Below are 17,898 nucleotides of genomic sequence, written 5' to 3'. Positions count from 1 at the left end.
GTGGACGTTTAAGCTGAGGCGCAGCTGTCCCGGGTCTGGGGACAGAGGGAGCCTCAGTTATAAATGTAATGAATTATAGAGTCAGACTCTAAATGTTCATCGAATGTATATCCTGGCTGAAAATATACCCTACAGGTTCTTAGGAAAACCGGGTAATATTGGCCCTGTTTTCCAGAGGTTGGGCCTAACGTATCATCGGAGGAGGAGGCCCTGGGGTCGTGGGCCGTGCACCTGCCGCGGTGGGGATTAGACCCGGCAGCAGAGCTTGAAGCGGGCGCCAGTCACACCATCTGACTTAGGGGACACGGGGGAGACACCGGGCAAGGGGCTCTCGTGGCCATCCCCCGGGCCGCAGGGCTCCCTCTTGCGGGAACCGGAGCGCGGCCTGCGTAGGCCTCCTTCCCAGCAGGCGCGCTCCCTCCCGCCCGCGTCCCCGCTGGGGCCCAGGTCAGCGGCAGCTCCCGCAGCTCCAGGCCCCGGCCCTGCAGCCCGAGCCCGCGCCACCCGGCTCAGGACCCCGCGGGCACCCCTCTGGACGCCTACATCACCGCACCGGCCCCAGGGACACTTCCTCCACCGAAGCCTTCCGTCTTCAACCCCAAACACCCCGGTTGGTCCCCTGGCCTCGGGGAAACAGGTCTGCTGACCTGCAACGGCCAGCGCACGTGGGTCAGGACGTCTGTCCCTCCTGCCCACGGCTGCCCTGTGAAGAGGGAGACACCTGGAAGCCCTGGAATTCTGTCTCGTCCCCAGGGGTCCTTGTGACAAACCTGGGGCTTCACCAGGATGTAAGCAGTTTACCAAAGGAATTCATGTCCAAGCCCTTCCTTCCGACAGACTGCCTCTCTCCCCTCCCCATGTTCATCTGTCCTCACGTGACAGCTCGGGTCTGTGGGGTCTGTTTTAGACCAGGGGCAGAAGTTTGGTGGGCAGCGCGGCCATCGGGGCTCCTCTGGGAGCCCAGGGTTTGTCCCCAACTTTGGATCTGGAGAGGCCGGGGTGCTTTGGATCTGGAGAGGCAAGATCTGGAGAGGCCGGGGTGCTGCGTGCAGGTGCCCCCGCCAGCCTGGGCAGGGCCTGGGGGGACACTTGGGATGAAGCCTGTGGACACACACTGCCCTTTTTGGGTGTCCGTGTGCGTGTGAGTTGTGTGTGTGTGCTGTGTCTGTTGTGTCTGTGTGTGCCCATGTGTGTATTGTCTCTGTGTGTGTCTGAGTCCCTCTGTGCCTGTGTGTGTGTGTTGAGTTTCCCTGTGTGCGTGTGTATGTATGTTGTGTGTTGTGAGTTTCTGTGCGTGTCCACACGTGCGTGTCCACCTGTCTGTGTGTGTCGTGGGCTGATGCCCCGGAACCGTCCTTTCCAGAATTTGGAGCGGGTCCCCCGAGAAGAGCCAGCGCTGGGAGCTCTGGGCCAGCAGACCCCCTGGTGGCCCCCGGGGTCTGGGCACAAGAGTCATGGAAACTGGGAGCCTCCTGCAGACTCTGCCCCGGCTGTGACTTCCCCGACACGGGCGTGATCCCTGTGTGTGCATTCGAATCCGTCCCGCATGGGGGCTGTGTGTGATCCCGCATCACAAGAGGGAGGCGTCAGGTGCCGGGGGCCACGGTCAGGGTCATGTTTCCCGAGAAGCAGCAGAGAAGTGCCTTCCTGGTGGATCCAGGGTCAGAGCACACAGGCGTGATCCCCGGTTGTGACCGCCCGAGTCGGTCGCACGCGCGGTGCAGTACGTGTCCCGGCCCCAGCACAGTCTGTGAAGGGGAGTTCTGCTCTCTCTGCCCCTCGGTCAGATGTGCTGCCGTTTCGAGAACAAGTCCACGTGTGGTGGTTGACGCCACAGGGAGACATTCCTTCGTCGTAAAACATCGTGAGGTTCAGAGCCAGACTCCCCATCACCCTTGCCAGCCACTCACCCCACCGAGTTGGGTTGGGAAAGACCCGTTTATTATTTCATCTCCTTCTCTGATACAGTGCACGAAAACGGCTCGGCCCTCATGGGGAAAACGTACGCATGTGCGTTCTTACTGGAGCAAAAGGAAGAGAGCGTTCTGAGTGCCAGTTGCCCTGAAATGTCCTGTTATACTAAACATTTCTTAAAGGAGCTGGAGAAGGAAGCACACACAAGCCGAGCGCTTGTGTCTGGAGGGCCAGGTAGGTGCTCCCTCTACATGGGGGGAGGGGGAGGCAGTCACGGCCCCGGGGGGCTCCCAGTGGGTGCGGCGCTTCTAAAACTGAGGCTGCAAATCACCGTGTCTGTGTGTTACCAATATGCCTTCCCGAGCGTGGCCCTAACTGCTTTCATAGCGCCCTCTGCACCAACACTGGCCTGGTGGGTGACCCGACAGGTCACACGAAACCATATTCCCGCCTAGTAAGCGTTGTAGGAGGGAACGCGGCCCCTGAAACCCCTTGGTGGCAAACACTCAGTTCTCCGTCCGCCGCGGGCCTCTTCTAAGTGCTTCACAGGCACTGACGCACCTAATGCCACCACAAGCGTTGGCGTTGGCTTCTGCCGGCGGCTTTGTTTTCCGGATGAGGAAACGGAGGCACAGAGAGGTTAAGTAACTTGCCCAAGGTCACACGGCTGGAGAGGGATCGGGACACAGGCCGCCTGGCAGCAGAGGGCAGGACGTTGACTGCTCTGCTCCCCCCGCCCGCCGCTGCTAAGGTGTAGGAAGGAGAAACCCCTCGTGTTAACGGGGCTGAACATAATCCTCCTAGAGAATCAGCCTTTGCAGGTTTGAACTGAGCTATGAAATTAGAAACGAGGACGAAAACTCCCTCGAAGGTACCGGTCAAAGACCCAGAGAAACTAGGCAGGAGCGGTTGGGGTGGAAGAGAGGGGGATAAACGTGTCCGCCAGGCCCTTACAAGGAAATAGCGAAGAGGGTTCAGGTGAGGGAATCACAGCCAACAGCCCAGCCGAGTCAGTGCGGCTCTCGTCCAAGAGGTGGCGCTGTGTTTCCTAGAAGGGAAGAGGCTGAGGGCTGCGGCTCTCCAGGCCCCCCTGAAATGCTGAGGTTCGCGGTTGGTTCCCGGGGTGGCTTGAGAGCAGGAAAACCTTTGCTGGGATCCCCCGGGGGGGGGGGGGAGCACCCCCGGCGCCTGCCAGTGTTAGACCCGGAGAGGGGCGTCATCAAAGCCCTCCTAGCAGAGCCAAGGTCTCAGGCCTTGGGGCCAGCCCGGGGTGCCCTTGGCCTTGTGCAAAGACAACTGCGTGCACGAGTTCAGAAAGGCGCCCGGTCCTGTCGAGCGGCTGCCGGGTGAGCAGTCCCCCAAAGTCCTAATCTTCGCAACGACGACTCTACTGAAGAGGCTCTAGGTTTTTAATCCGCAGTGCGTGGGCCAAGAAATCAAGCCCAGAGGTAGGCAGCAGCCAGGATGACGCGGCCCGGCGCCTGGAGACCCTGCCGTCCCCGCCAAGTCCCTTTCCGCCGCCACCGACCGCCACCCCCCTCGGAGCACCGAGCATAGGGCAAAGGTGCCTGTGCCCAGCCCCCAGCCCCGGCGGCGCTCTGAGTGTTACAGAAAGAGGGAAGGATAAATCCCAGGTGCGAATTTGTGTTCCCAGTACTTGTTTTCCCCTGAAACGTGGAAGCCGAGCCGAGCACGGGAGGGTTTCTGTTAGTTGCATGGCGTTCCGGCTCCAGACCGCGGTGTGACCGCCAACCGCGCGTGATCGGCTGAGCTCCCAGCTCTTACAGGAACGGACGAGGCCGCCTTTTTTTGGACGTGGGAGGCGAACGGAGGAGGCCTTCGGTGTCAAGCTTCTTACATTCCCCAGGCTCTGGTCCTAGTTTACGTCATCAAAGCTGATCTGGGGGGAAAGGGGAAGGAGGAGACCGTGTGTCACGTGACTGCAGGTAAGCCAGGCGTCAAAATTCTCCCCCTCTCTCCCTCTCCCCCTTCCCCCTCTCTCATCCCCCTCCCCCTCTCCCCCCCTGCTTCCAGTCATCCCTCCCAACCGACCAACCAACTTCCTCCCTCCCTTTCTTCTTCTTTCCTCCTCTTGCCTCTGCCCTCCCCCCTCCCCCCTCCCCTCCCTTCCCTTCCTACTTTACTCTGAGCGTGGGGTGGGAGAGGACCACTCAGAGCCAGCCCAGGAGGCAGAGACCAGAGCTTCTCAGAAAAGAAATTTTTTTTAATATTTATTTATTTTGGTGGTGGGCAGGGGGGCAGAGAGAGGGGGAGACAGAGAATCCCAAGCGGGCTCCACGCTGTCAGCACAGAGGCAGACCCGGGGCTCGATCTCAGGCCCCGTGAGATCGTGACCTGAGCCAAGATCACGAGTCTGACGCTTAACGACTGAGCCCCCCAATCCCCCCCCCCCGCCACAGCTTCTCCAATGTTAATGGGCTCACAGGTAAATCACTTCCGGTCCTCGCTAGCGTCTGGGGTGAGCCCGCGATTCTGCATTTCCGGCAAGCTTCCAGATGCTGCTGCCGTGTGATGCTTTGGACAGAAAGGCATGAGGGGGCGTCAAGGATCAAGTGATGTGCCTGACCTAGTGGTCTTGGGGTCTGGCTGTGGTGACGGCCCAGCAGGGGCTGCTGACGACTGCCATGAGGCCCGGCCAGCTGACCAGGACAGCTGGGCCCTGGGCCCCTCAGACCAGCTACTCTGGGAGCTGCAGCTTTGCATCTTGGGTCTGGGGATCTTTTGAACTCAACACCCTCTTACAGGCTCTGGGAGACGGGCTGAGGCGAGTGGAAAGGGAGAGAAGAAAACGGACAGCCGTCTTGTTGGGAGTCCCCTCATTAGACGGGGGGAGGGGGAGGAGGTGAGAGGTGTCCCTTTTCGGCTGGGCACCAACTCAGCCCTGACAGGCTTCTGACTCCCGGATCTGAGAGGGTTGGACAAAACTGGGAAATTAGCATCCCATGGAGTGTTGTGCAGGGACAAAGGTAGCCCTGAGTGTGCCTGAATCTCCAGGGGCGGGTGACCCTGGAGCTGACCCATCTGTTGACACGCAGCCCGGGTGATTCTGACCTACACTCTCATTTAAGAGCCACCATCACCAAGGTCACGTCCAGCTGTACAAGTTTCTCTTTCCAAGCTGGTCAAGCGGTCGCTCCTGCAGTGTCTCAGCAAGCCTGCAGGAGGGGCTGCTGTGCAGGGTAGTCGGGGCGCCCAGCCTCTGCCCCTCCCCCCTCCCCCTCCCCCACTCTAGAGGAACCGAGGCCAGATAAATTAAATCTTGGTCCACAGCCCCCAAGTGCAGGCCGGGACTAAGTTCAGACGTTTGGATCCTGGGTCTAAAACACGTTCATCGTAGCCACCCCTCCCTCCTTTGCCCTGAACATGCCCACTAGTTTCTCTGCCCCCCCTCACACATGTTTTTCGTGGTGCCCAGCTACTGCAAAAAGGCCCAACTTCCTGTCTTAGGGAGACCTGCTGTATTTTGCCAGCCACTCACCTGCCGCTCCATTCTGCCCCTTCCAGGCAAGTCTGCTTTCAGCCGCGCCGTTTTCCTGACTTGCTCATCCTTGGAAAATCATCTACCGAGAGCTTTCCTGCCCTGAACACCTTCCCTGCCAAGGTCTTCCTCATCCTTCCGGGACCAACATCAGTATTCCCCCTCTCTGGGGATTTCCGCAAGAGGCCCCCTCCTCTGACTTCCCGTGGACACTGCTCTGTGGCTGGAAAGCTCTTTGTATTCAGGGGATCTGATTCACCTTGCCAGGCCCAAAGCCTCGCCCAGCACGCGGCATCCTGCAGCTAGGAAGTGCCTGTCGATAGGTTGGCAGAATGAATGCATTATTTAGTTTTTTTAGAGGGCCAAGCTTGTGCTGAAAGAGTCTGACGGTCTTTTTCTTTTTTAATTCTTTTAAGGTTTTTTTTTAATTTTTGAGAGAGAGAGAGAGAGAGAGAGACAGAGCGTGAGTGGGGGAGGGGCAGAGAGCGAGAGAGGCACAGAATCCCAAGCGGGCTCCAGGCTCCGAGCTGTCAGCACAGAGCCCGACGTGGGGCTCGAACTCACGGACCGGGAGATCGTGACCTGAGCCAGAGTCGGTCGCTCAACCGACTGAGCCACCCTGGCGCCCCTGGATGCATTATTGACCAAGGCTTATGTATTGAATGACCCGTCTTGACTATTGGAGCTTCATGATCTCCAGGGTCTTAGGACCCTGATTAGTGAATATAGGTAAAATTTTTGAGTTTTTAACCCAGAATATAAAAGCGCATGTAAGATGCCCTTAGTTTATCCTCCAAATAGAGCGTAACAGACCCAGGACACCACACGGGAACCACAAAGACACGTCGGAAAGAAAACACTAAGGGTGATGGTCGAACAACTAAAATTGCCTGCATTTTCAAGGCGTTGTTATTCCTTAACGGGTTGATTCAGAGCTAAGGAAACCGTCCGTGCCTTAATACTATGCGCGGTAACTGCCTAGAAGCATCTTCACGTCAGACAGCTTGGTTGACATGTAATAGACTGACCTTATTAAAAGAGCATGACGATAAGTCCTTGGGGGTTCATGGTGGGTAGACGTCAGAGACCCGAGCTACGTTCTTCTCTAGGGAGTGTGGGCAACAAATCAGACGAAATAGATTCTCTTATTTCATCTCGAAGTCTGGCCAGTCTCCAGAACCTTCCCACCTCCCACTTAAGAGTAACTAACCACAGCATGCTTCGGCTGTGGAATTATCCTGATAACTGACACAGAATGATGTTTCCTCGGCTCTGGCCTGCTCACTGGCTTGCTCTCCCTGCCCGCGCCCCCCAGGTAATTTGAAAACACTGTTCCACTTTGCTTCCTGTAACTGTAGCCAGACATGCGGGGCAGTGAAGAGAGTCATTATTTCCATAACTGTCCACGAGCGATTTTCTTACTTAAACCACATCTCCGACCCTCCCCTCAGAAAGCAACTCAAACGGAGAATATGTTTTCTTAGCAAACCTCAGGCAAATATCTTGGCCGGTTTGCCATTTTCTTTCAGTGGATTCCAGGAAACGGGGATGCAGGGGTGCCTTACGAAGCCCCAGCGTGTGAGGTTCCGGACGTGAACCTCCCATCCTGAGAAAGGGTGGCGAGGGGTCAGGTGTATGTGTTTTTTTTTTCTTCCTTTTTCTTCTAGTAGACACAAATTATAAGTTAAGCCTTTTTTGTCCTCTTTTCTCTTAAGAATACTACTGTTTTTTTAGAAACTGTGCTCACATGAGTTTTTCCTCCCTCGTGGGTGCAGATGGCGACAATTGCCGGGAAACTTAGCTGCTTATTTCTAACGCAAACAGTGATAGAATCTTTAAGCATCTTAGCGGACACGGCGTGCTTCCCTGTGGGTTGCTGGTGCCGTGGACTGCAGGGAAGGGGTGGGCCCTGCTCCTAGCCCCTCCCCTATGAAATCCTGTCCCCAAATCAGCCGTGGTTGTGCTCCCCAGAGATTCCTAAGCAGGGACATCTTCTCTCCCAGGATCTGGGGTATCTAGGAATCCGTCTTTCATTCAAACCAGTAGACTATGAAACCAGGGTCTAAGGGACTCAGCCGTCTCACGTTTCCTGTCCTACCATTGGAGTGACAGATCTCCAGTGTCCTGGGCAGCAGGAAAATGTGTGACTCCTGATCACCCCCCACGAGAGGCCACAGCACAGGGGACCCACCGCCTTCTGAGACGAGTTGCATCCTGGAAGCCTCCGCAAAGAAAATTCCTAATGGCAGCAAGCTAGCCCTGCTGCGTCTCTCTCAAGAAAAGACTCCTCCTCCGCGGGTCACAGAAGGTGTGGCCCTGTTCCCCTGGGAACCAGCTCTGAGGAAAGAAGTAGTCCCTCCAAAGGGGGTCGCCCCGCCTACTCGTCACATGAGGAAATTACCGTTCGGTTTCTGCGACGCTGTTCAAGTAAACGCTTCCCCTTCCCCCTAAACACTTACTGTCACGGAGCAACCTTCATGGGTGGGGCTTCATCTTCACGTGAGGACCTGAACGCCAAACATTGTCGTGGCTGCACAGGGACAAACCATCTTTGGGAGGAGGAGCAGTCCTGTCTGGGAAGCCATCTCGGAACTGTGGTCACAGCTCATGGCCACTGTTTTTGTTAAGCCAGGCGACGGGGATAACAGGATAAGGGCAGGAGGCAGTTGGTGGGGATTGCTGTGGGTCCAGCGACCCGAGCTCTGAAATGCACAACAGTCCGAGAGTGATAACCTACCAATACGTCCCCTGGAGAAAATAGTGGCTACCGACGCTGGATCACTGCGTGGCAGGCATTGTGTGTGTATTATCGCACCCTATCGGTGACTATATTTACAGAGGGAAACACTCAGATTTAGAGAGATTCGTAAATTGCGTAAGGATGTAGTTTCGCAATCGATAAATGATAGGGCTTAGAATCTGTTATGGACTGAACTGTGTCCACCCCCCAGATTTGTATGTCGAAGCCCTAATTCCAGCGTGACTACATGCAGGGAGCGCCTTAAGGAGGTAATTAAGGTTAAAGGAAGTCATAGGGTGAGGACCTAATCCAATTAGACTGGTATCCTTTTAACAAGAGGAAGAGACACCGGAGGTCTTTCTCTCTTCACAGCACACACGGAGAGGGGTCCGTGTGAGGACATGTTGAGAAGGTGGCCATCCACAAGCCAGAAGGGGAGTCCTCACCAGAAATGAACTGTGGAGGCACCTCGATCTTGGGCCTCCAGCCTTCAGAACGAGAAGAACATAAACGTCTGAGGTTTCAGCCACCCTGCCTGTGGTATTTGTTGTGGCAGCCTGAGGTAACACAGAATCTGACTCAAAATCCATGCTCTTCACCATCCGCCACGCTCCGTGGTCCCCTTGCTGCACAGTAGGGACTTTCACGCTTGATGGGCTGATGTAGTGCTGATATCCAGGGCTGATGGGGAGTCCTCTTGCCCCCAGAAAGAAACTTGAGCGGGGATAGTGGCCTCTTCCCCTGTGTGCACACTAACTACATTATATTAACAAATGAGCGTGCCGGATCAGGTGGATCGTAACCAAGCAGAAAGGGCTGGAATCTTGTGAGAGGATAGAACCATGTGTCCTTTGAGGATTCAATACCGGAGATGTCCCTAAGGCACCTCAGCGCCCCGCAGGTCCAAAGGACTCATGCTGTTCCCTGCCTCCCGCCCCAACCCCCAAACACCACCACCCTGGTTTTCTGCCCATGATCCACATCTCGGAGAGCGGCACCCCCCACTTCCACCCCAGCTTTATCCCTGAGACGCTCTCCCCGACATCTCTGTGACCCATCTGTAACTGAATTCTCGTCTTTCCTTTAAAAACAAAATGATTGAATTATAAATAACACACGGTGTTATGTGCATTGCAGGTGGATATAACGATTGGGCAGCTCTGTGCACCGTTCAGTGCTTCTCACAAGTGTACTCTTAATCCCCTGTGTCTGTGTGTTCTTTTAATGCCCTACATATCTTCGAAATACATCTGCTCCTCCCCAGCTCCACCGATACCACCCCGCTTAGATTACCGAAATAGCCGTCCATCTGGTCTACCCGTAAGATCGTGTTGGGTAGTCGTTAAGTATGTGACTTCGCAGCCAGATAGCCCGGTTGGAACACTAGCTGTGTGTTCTGTCCGTGGTTTAGTTTCTTCGTAGTGAAAATAAGGATCAAAACAGTACCTGCTTCGTCGGGTGCCTGCACTCCAATTAAACACTGGTGAGTACGCCAGACACGTACTAAATCACTCCGTGCCGGCTGTCGTCACTATTACCCGCTCTGGCCTCCTCTCATCTGTCCTTCCCTGTGCGGCCAGAACACTCGTTTGAATGCTCCACGTAAATCGATCGTATGGCTCGTCATCGCGCTTTAGGATAAAGATGATGGTCTTTAACTCACCCGCCAGGAATTGCCCCGTGTGGTTCTCGCTCACCTCTACAGCCCGGCCCCACCACTCACTCCCCTGCCTCCACGGCCTCACCCCCAGGCTTCCAGACCTCGTGCTCACTGGCCCCCTTGCCACGGGGACTCCTTTGCACTCGCATTTAATCAGACTAGGAACCACCTTCCCTCCCTTCCTTGTCAACGTAACTCCTACCCATCATTTGTTTCTCAGTTCAAATGCTACTTCTTAGTGGAGACCTTCTGTGACTCCTCTTACTTGGCTCCTTTCCATGTGGGAGGCTTTTATTTGTGTGAGGGATTTTCGGTAATGTTACGCCCCCCATGTGAACAGCACGAGAGACTGGCCTAATGCGCGACAGGTAGCAGGGACTCAAGATTACCCTACTGTGAGAGTTTAATGAGAAAATCATGCCCCCCATCACTTCTAGACATCCACTCTTCTCTACGATCAGCTTGCAGGGTGGGAATTGAAGGGCAGAGTAGAAACTCATCCTTTCAGGCTATTGTATTCAAGCTCCTACTGACTTCTCAATCTTTTCTTGGGGGAGAGAGAAATGGCCACCAGCAGGTGGAGTGTTACGGTTCCCTGTGCTCATTCACATCATTACTCTACCAGACCCTCACACCATGACTCAACTGGGAGGTGGGGAGTCTCCCTGCTTGCCAATGGGTAGACAGAGGCCCCAGGAGGTTGATCTATCCAAGATCGTACAGCTAGTGAGTGACGGAGCTAGGGTGAGGCAGCTGCCCGAGGAACCTAGCTGCGCTCCAGCAACTGGCTGCCGCAGAGACCCAGACAGGGACAGGTGATGATGGCACAAAGGAAGGAGGTCTGCCCCTTGCCCTTGTCATTCGCTTCTTTGTCTTGGAGAAGCCCATCCGTTCTATTTCCTAGTTGTCACAATTTGAGTTGTCTGGGAGAACACTCTGACCTGGAGTTTAGGGTAGGTGTTGATGAAAAGGTGCCCTTGGGATGGACACCCCCAGTGGGAGGGACGGGTGGGACAGCATGGGTGGGCTGAGGGAGAAGCTGAGCTGCGGTGCGGGACAGGCAGCCTCGGCTGACTCTGCGGAGAACTCGGGAGCTAAAATGGCCAAATGCTGGGCCTTTATACTCCCTCTTCCACCCATCATTGGTTGTGGGCCATCCCCCCGTGACTGAGGCCATCCAAGGAGGGCTGATGGCCATCCTGGCAGCTGGGAGCGATACGTCCTCCCCTGAAGGGGAGTCTGGGCAGGGCATCATCACGTCTACTCAGCTAGTCCCCATCTCCTGCTTTTTCTGCCTCATCTATGGTTTTTGCCCTTTCTTCTACTCTTTCCATGTTTTCTAGTCACTCATCAGTCTGGGAGGACTTTTCCTGGATGAGTCTCTAATGATACGTGCCTATGATCCTGGGGCGGCCGTGCGTCTGAGCGCGTCGGATTTTTGATCTGCGATAACTGACACTAGAGTGATTACACGGCCTAAGGGATTAAAACCAAAGAAGGAACCAGAGCAAAAGTAACCTACCTGCCCTTTTCCATCAGAGGCTTTATATTCCAGCCCACAGTTCCTTTTCTTTTGAAGATAATTCCCACAAAGCCGAATAATTACATAACGCATATCCTCGCGCGAGGCCCGGCTGTGGTAGGACCAATGCCCCTGGGACCTTGCTTCTGTTTGGCCCTTTGTCCTTCTCAAGGGTTTCCACGTGTGCTTGATTTCTCATATCGAGGCAGGCACAGCAGGTATCAATTCCTTCTCGAGCCCGAGAGGACATACGGACGTCGGTACCATGCTCAAGGCCACGGCACCAACTCCCGGCAGAACCAGGAGGAGAGCACGGGTCTCTCAACACGCAGAGCTTTTCGCTCTTCCGGTTTTTAGGGAGAAGGCGTCGGTCACAGGGAGAATCCCCTTTTGTGTGATGGTTTACTTTTTGTGAAAAATATCTAGATTCCTTTTATTGGCCCGTTAGATTACTCAGGCTTTAAACTTGTGATAATTTGCTTTCTTTTGGAGTCAGAAGAGCCCAGGTTTGGGGCGTCCGACTTCGGCTCAGGTCATGATCTCGTGGTTCCTGAGTTCGAGCCCCACGTTGGGCTGTCTGCGGTCAGCACAGAGCCTGCTTCCAATCCAGTCTCCCTCTCTCTCTCTCTGCTCCTCTCTTTCTCTCAAAAATAAATAAGCATTAAAAAAAAAAGAGAGTCCAGTTTTTGTCACATTTGCTCCAGTGCGCCCCAAGGGAGCCAAAAGTGTAGACACCAGCAGATGTGAGCAAACAGCTCAGTGGATGTTTATTAATATATGAATATTATAATAATCACGATAATTTTAGTAATACTAGGAATCACGATCTTTTTTTTTTTTTTTTTTTTTGCCTCTCTGGAAAGTCAGGCTCCAGTCTCAGCAGAGTGCACTCCCAGTCTGCAAAAGATGTCTTGGGACTGCTCTTTTTCACTCTCTCTGTTCTTTCCTGCCAGCGGGCTTCTAATCTCTCTTGGCATTAGGGCTCAGTTTCTTGCTGTGGGACCTGCACCAGTGGACACACTCAGCCAAAGTGACCCCGGGACAGACTCAGCATAAACACAGTCCCTTGTGAGTCGACCTTCTGGGGTAAGTGAACAGGCGCTGGGCTAAAAACCCGGAACTGGGCACCGTTTAAGGATTGTCACCTGCTCCTTGGCTCTCTTTGTCCCCCGGGGGTGGCTGGCTCACGGAGTGCACGCCCGGCCCAGAACCACACAAAAGCCAACATTTTATCGACACTCGACAGCCAAGCAAACACTTGATTCACTTACTTTTTCCTGGCTTTGCTCTACTTGATAACAGAGGAAGTGTCCCGGGGAGAGAGAGTGATGGAGGGTGTCAGCAGGAGTAATTGTTCTGGGCTCGCTGGGGCAGGCGCGGTGCTCACCAGAGCTTACGCTGGCTGTGGGGCCGTTATTCGTGGGTGGGAAAGGGCAGTTCTCATCCAAGTCATCCGTGGCCTCTTTCGCTGGGTAAATGTGCTGCATTTGAATTCACCGAGGCTGTGGAAGAGACTATTTGATTATTCAGAAGAGGGAAAGACTGAGCAGAAGGATTGTTTCACAGTCTGAGTGACCAAGACTGTCAGATTAAAGGGGCTGATTCTTTCCTCCTCATACAATCCCCATCATTCTTGAAAGACCTTCTGAACGCTAGTCACTATCATGCTCTGGGGACATTTATGAGGTCAGCATCTCTCAAGGAAATGCAAGGCCAATACTCTGGGGTTATAAATGCGATTCTAAATATCTTGATGAGAATGTAATATCTCAGCAGGTGGCCTGGTGCTTCACAGAGACCCTTTTATTTTATTTTTTTTTTTAAATTTTTTTTTTTCAACGTTTATTTATTTTTGGGACAGAGAGAGACAGAGCATGAACGGGGGAGGGGCAGAGAGAGAGGGAGACACAGAATCGGAAACAGGCTCCAGGCTCTGAGCCATCAGCCCAGAGCCCGACGCGGGGCTCGAACTCCCGGACCGCGAGATCGTGACCTGGCTGAAGTCGGACGCCCAACCGACTGCGCCACCCAGGCGCCCCAACAGAGACCCTTTTAAACGTAAAGTCTGTTTCTATTTTCTGATCATCCGGGGGAAGGGACGGAGTTTGAGGCGGCAAAATGAAAAAGAGTTTGAGAAGGTGGTTGCAGAGGAACTGTTCCCTCCCTACCAGCTCAGGGACTCCCGGGCTGAACCTGTCCATATACTCCTGATGGCATCTGGAGGTCAACTGGGGAAGTAAGGTAATGAAAGAGATCCAACCCGTGTCGTACAGGTGGGTAAGAAAGAGTGAGGTGGTCAGTGAGTAGCAGATTGGGAGACACAACCCTGGTAATAAGGAGCTGAAGATTTCTGCCAGGGCAGCTGTGACCTAGGCATTGGGGATAAGATCATGAAGGAGAGGGACGTCCCTGCCCTCACCGAGCTAACGCATCATTCCGCAGATAGCAGTTAATTGAAGACACGGATGCCACAAACGATGGGGTGCACTTTTCTGAAAGCTACCAAGCTTGAAACCTTTTGGTGGAGAACATGGGAGATCCGAGCGTAAGACCTGTCACGCTTAATACTTGTACAACGTCAAGGGTCAAGATGCAAGGGTCAAGACTGAACACCAGATGTGGCCATCTAAGCCTATTGACCTCTCCAAGGCTGGGACTCTTGACCTTGCTATATCAAGGGAATGGGGACTCTTGGCCACTCCATGGTCACCTCGGGCTCTACCGTAGGGTGTGTTTGGAGCAGCAGTGACTGTTGATGACTTCATGTCTCGGTTCTCAGCTTGGGCTTGTTGCCTTTGGCCCTTGGTCCAGGCTCTGCCCTCATGCGTCCTCTGGCTGGGTTCTGACGATCACATGAGGGAGGCACTTTTCCTCAGAAGCAAAAACAGAGTTGTTGGTTAGTTAGCAGGGTGGGCCGGTGGCCCCCTGGCAAAGATGCTGGCTGTGACTTAAAGCACCGGGAGTGGGCAAGGGAAACCCTCCTTTCCAAAAACTGATGAGGGTCCTTGGGGAGAAAGAACAGAGGTTTGTGGTGGGGAATTTGAAACTCTGGGCAAAGATAGGCCTGGAAGCGAAACACAGGCATGACTTCCAGGAACCAGGTCTGCTGGGAACTGCTGGGGAAAGGCCAGCCAGGAACACCTGGCCGGGGAGCCAAGGACGCAACAACCTCTGTGCTTCAAGGCTCTGTAGGCTGGAAGAGAAGGTGCGTGGCTACTATAAGGACTATGTGTTCCATACCCTTTTCCCAAAGAGGACAAGTTATCTCACTGCACTACACGGGCTTCTAAGGATAATAGATCAAAAGAGTAGAATTTGGGATTACTCCGAAAATCTAGAATGTATGACTGTCATGTTGTGGGGGAGGTGACATTTCTTCCCCACCCCATGTGGAGGGATATCTATTATGTGGTTTAGCTTGCTTTCTTTCTCTTTCTTTCTTTCTTTCTTTCTTCTTTCTTTCTTTTTTCTTTCTTTCTTCTTTCTTTCTTTCTTTCTTTCTTTCTTTCTTTCTTTCTTCTTTACCAATCGCTTGAAAACATGGCAGGTATGAATGGCATTATTTTTTCCTATTTGTAGCTACACTTCACAATGTTCACATACACCTTAAAGGAAGGATGAAAAATCTGTCCACCCTGGTGTGTATTTGTAAGTTAGCACCTAAATGGTTTTCATCACAAGTTTCAGCAAGTCTAGTTCTTGGCAATAAATAAGACAAATGCACAATATTCTATAAGGTGAAGTAAGATGATGATTGATTATGATTAGAATACATGTTATGTGGCTTAATAAGTTTTAACTATTTTATTAAAGAAAGCCCACCAACTGTAACAGGAATCTCATAAAAATTTTCTCTGCACATTTTATGTAATGTAGCTTGAAGAATTTGCTCATTCCACAAAGTGTTCTGCTTACATCTAAGAACAAGTGACGATGACCCGAACTGCTTTGGCTGTTCTGTATTCAGAATATCACAATATAAGTCAAAATATGCCATTTCTAATACACACTTCACCATTAACAGAAATATCAGACAGGGAAAGACAGGAAGCCCTATGGCTCAATGGTGTTCGTTTAATCATTGAAATATTCCTTTTCTATGATGCCATAGCTGTATTTCAGCTGAGGGCAATGAGCCACAGTAATATGTGAAGTGGGTGAGGGACACTAATTTTTACAGGGGGAAAGACTCTTCAAATGAAGATTCGCTCTCAGATAAATCTTAGGAAAGCGTACCATGTTAGCATACGTACTTTGGAACCGCTCAGAGAGCTGGATGGAGAAGCTGACTGGAGAGTGTTCTGGAGGAAATCTACATCTAAGGAAGTGAGGAAGACACCAGTGAGCAGAGGGAGAGGCTGATAATGGCTATCATTGAACTGACACGTGTTGTCCCCCCTTATCCACTGCCCGGTCTAGATTCCCTCCTCCTCGGCTACAGCTCTGCTGGTGTAGACAGATCGCCTGATAGAATGACCCAGATTCTCATCTCTGACGAATCTGAGTCCCTGTGTACCATATCCATTTAGGTCATGGTTTCTGTTCTTTTATCATTGGAACTGAGAGGACGAGCACTGAGAGATGCCCTACTTTGTTACCCAAGTGCCAAGCCTTTTTTTTCTATGCCCGCTGTGTAGCAGCAGCCTATCATTTCTTAAAGATCAGGACTTACCCTTGGCAGTATGACACCCCCTTTCTTTGCCTGCTCGTCCCTCGGCATAAGGAGCCTGACGTTACTTGATGGCAGCCGTAGCTTAAGTTTCAGCGAGGTTCTTCATATCCCCTGTGAAGCATTTCCCAACTCTGGGAACTCGGACCTCTAGACCCAGAAATCTTCAAACCATACGGACTTCAAAGTGCAAATTCCTTAAATGGCTCATCGGCAGTGATGGTGGGAGCAGGGCCATTTGACTCCCAACCTCTGGTTCCCAGACTCAGATGTTGGACCTGTTTCAGACAGAGCACCATAGGACGGTCATTAGTTGGTGTACCACATCCTGCATGATGGCACCCTATCCCTGCCACGTGTCATCTGTACGTCAGCGGCTCAACTTTAGGAGACCATTCCACTGTCTTCCAGGCCAGTAGCTTCTGGGTGGGCGCTGTGTAGGATAGATGGCACTGCTTTTGTTTGCGATTCCTGATTTGTGGATCAAACATTCTAGAAGTACCCAGATAGTGGGTTTGGCTGGGATCCTGTGGACAAGAAAGGTGAGCCCATACTTGCAACATATATGTATGTCTAAAAAATAAATGATTGCTCATGTGCAAATATCTCCTGGAAATTTTCCCCTCTGGTTGGTTTCACCATATGTGCATGTTGCTTAAGTTCGGGCCCTGGCTGCCTGTGGTTTTCCCAAGAGTGAGCCAGGGTTCTGGAATAGTCAATGAGGTTAATGTCTTAGATTAGCCTGCTTTCAAATGGGAGCATTTTTACTCCCAGGGCACAGAGCCCTCAACTGAGGCAACGCGAAACCACAGGGCACATTTTTTTGAAGGTCTGGGCAATCTCTAATTCTATATTTAATATAAAATAGACATCAGTATATTATGGAGTGGGACATAAAACTCCCATCAATTATTAAGATAAATACAAGACTTCAAAGACATTCCATGATCATTATGGGGCTACTCCAAGCTATCCCTCCAGTCCTGGGTTGTCCTTTATAGCTGGAGGTACTCAGAAAATTCTGAGAAGTGCTGCCCTGTATACACCAAGGGCGTTGCAAAACTTGGCCTACTGCCTGTGGTCCCTGGCTTACCCAAGTCACAGGTAGCTGGACTTATGGCGAGGTAGACACTTGGGGCACCATGGAGAGTCAGTTCAAAGTGGGGTGCAGAGTCACAGATTCTAGAACTCCTGGAGCCACCTGGGGCCCCCCGGGGGGACTTGGTCTCCAGAACCATCTGTGTTATGTAGGAGACCACTCCAGGCAAACCCCTGGTATGGACTTGCCCCTGAGGCTGAGCTGGGTGGTGGGCCTAACCTCCTGTCTGCCTGGCACCTGCCTGTAGCCCCCCACACAGTGTGAGCACATGACCTGGGACTTCACTTTTGGCCCTCGTTACTCTAGCTGGGTCCTGAGCTCAAGCACATTTTATGCTACACACATCATCTGAATACAGTCGCAATTAGACACCTAAACCACAACCTTAGGACAAGAGCCTGCATGAGATTTACATACGTAAAGACCTCCAAGTATGGGAAAGTGTTCCCTGACTGAGTGTTCCCTGCCAGGGCTATTTGAAAGCCAGGGCTCATGGAAGGCTGACATTGACTCATGGATCCTGCAGTGCAAACCCAAAGTTTGGCAGAGAGAAGGGAGGAGGAGACTGAGCTCAGAGATTTCAGTCGTCCACTCTCTTTGAACAAGGAACCCCCACTTTCACACCAACCTGTCTGCCAGTGGAAACGAGAAGGCAGCAAAGAATCGGGATTGGGCTGGAATTTCCTTGAGCTCTCTTTCTGGACTTCTGGCGTCACCGCTTCCTGACTGTGTGATCTTGTGCGATCTTCCCATGTTCCCATCACCCACCCTGAGACTCCAGTGCTGCATTTGTAA

The 17,898-nt window shown here is 52.7% G+C and overlaps 1 long non-coding RNA gene across 2 annotated transcripts; it reads right to left on the bottom strand.

Moving 5' to 3' along the window:
- Positions 1–1,919: 1,919 nt before the first annotated feature.
- Positions 1,920–7,704, bottom strand: LOC115523856. Of its 2 annotated transcripts, XR_003971862.2 has the most exons (4): positions 6,442–7,704; positions 5,414–5,726; positions 4,359–4,449; positions 1,920–3,814 (listed from the first exon to the last, which is right to left on the bottom strand). It is a non-coding gene; the product is annotated as an uncharacterized LOC115523856 (long non-coding RNA). The 2 variants fall into 2 exon arrangements; XR_003971861.2 differs by lacking the exon at positions 4,359–4,449 and having other exon boundaries at positions 6,442–7,702.
- Between the last annotated feature and the right edge of the window lie 10,194 nt (positions 7,705–17,898).

Source organism: Lynx canadensis, chromosome C2, assembly GCF_007474595.2.
Source record: "Lynx canadensis isolate LIC74 chromosome C2, mLynCan4.pri.v2, whole genome shotgun sequence".
Taxonomy (NCBI): Eukaryota; Metazoa; Chordata; class Mammalia; order Carnivora; family Felidae; genus Lynx; species Lynx canadensis.
Note: the sequence above shows the minus strand (reverse complement) of the source record. Positions and strands in the feature narration are given on the sequence as shown.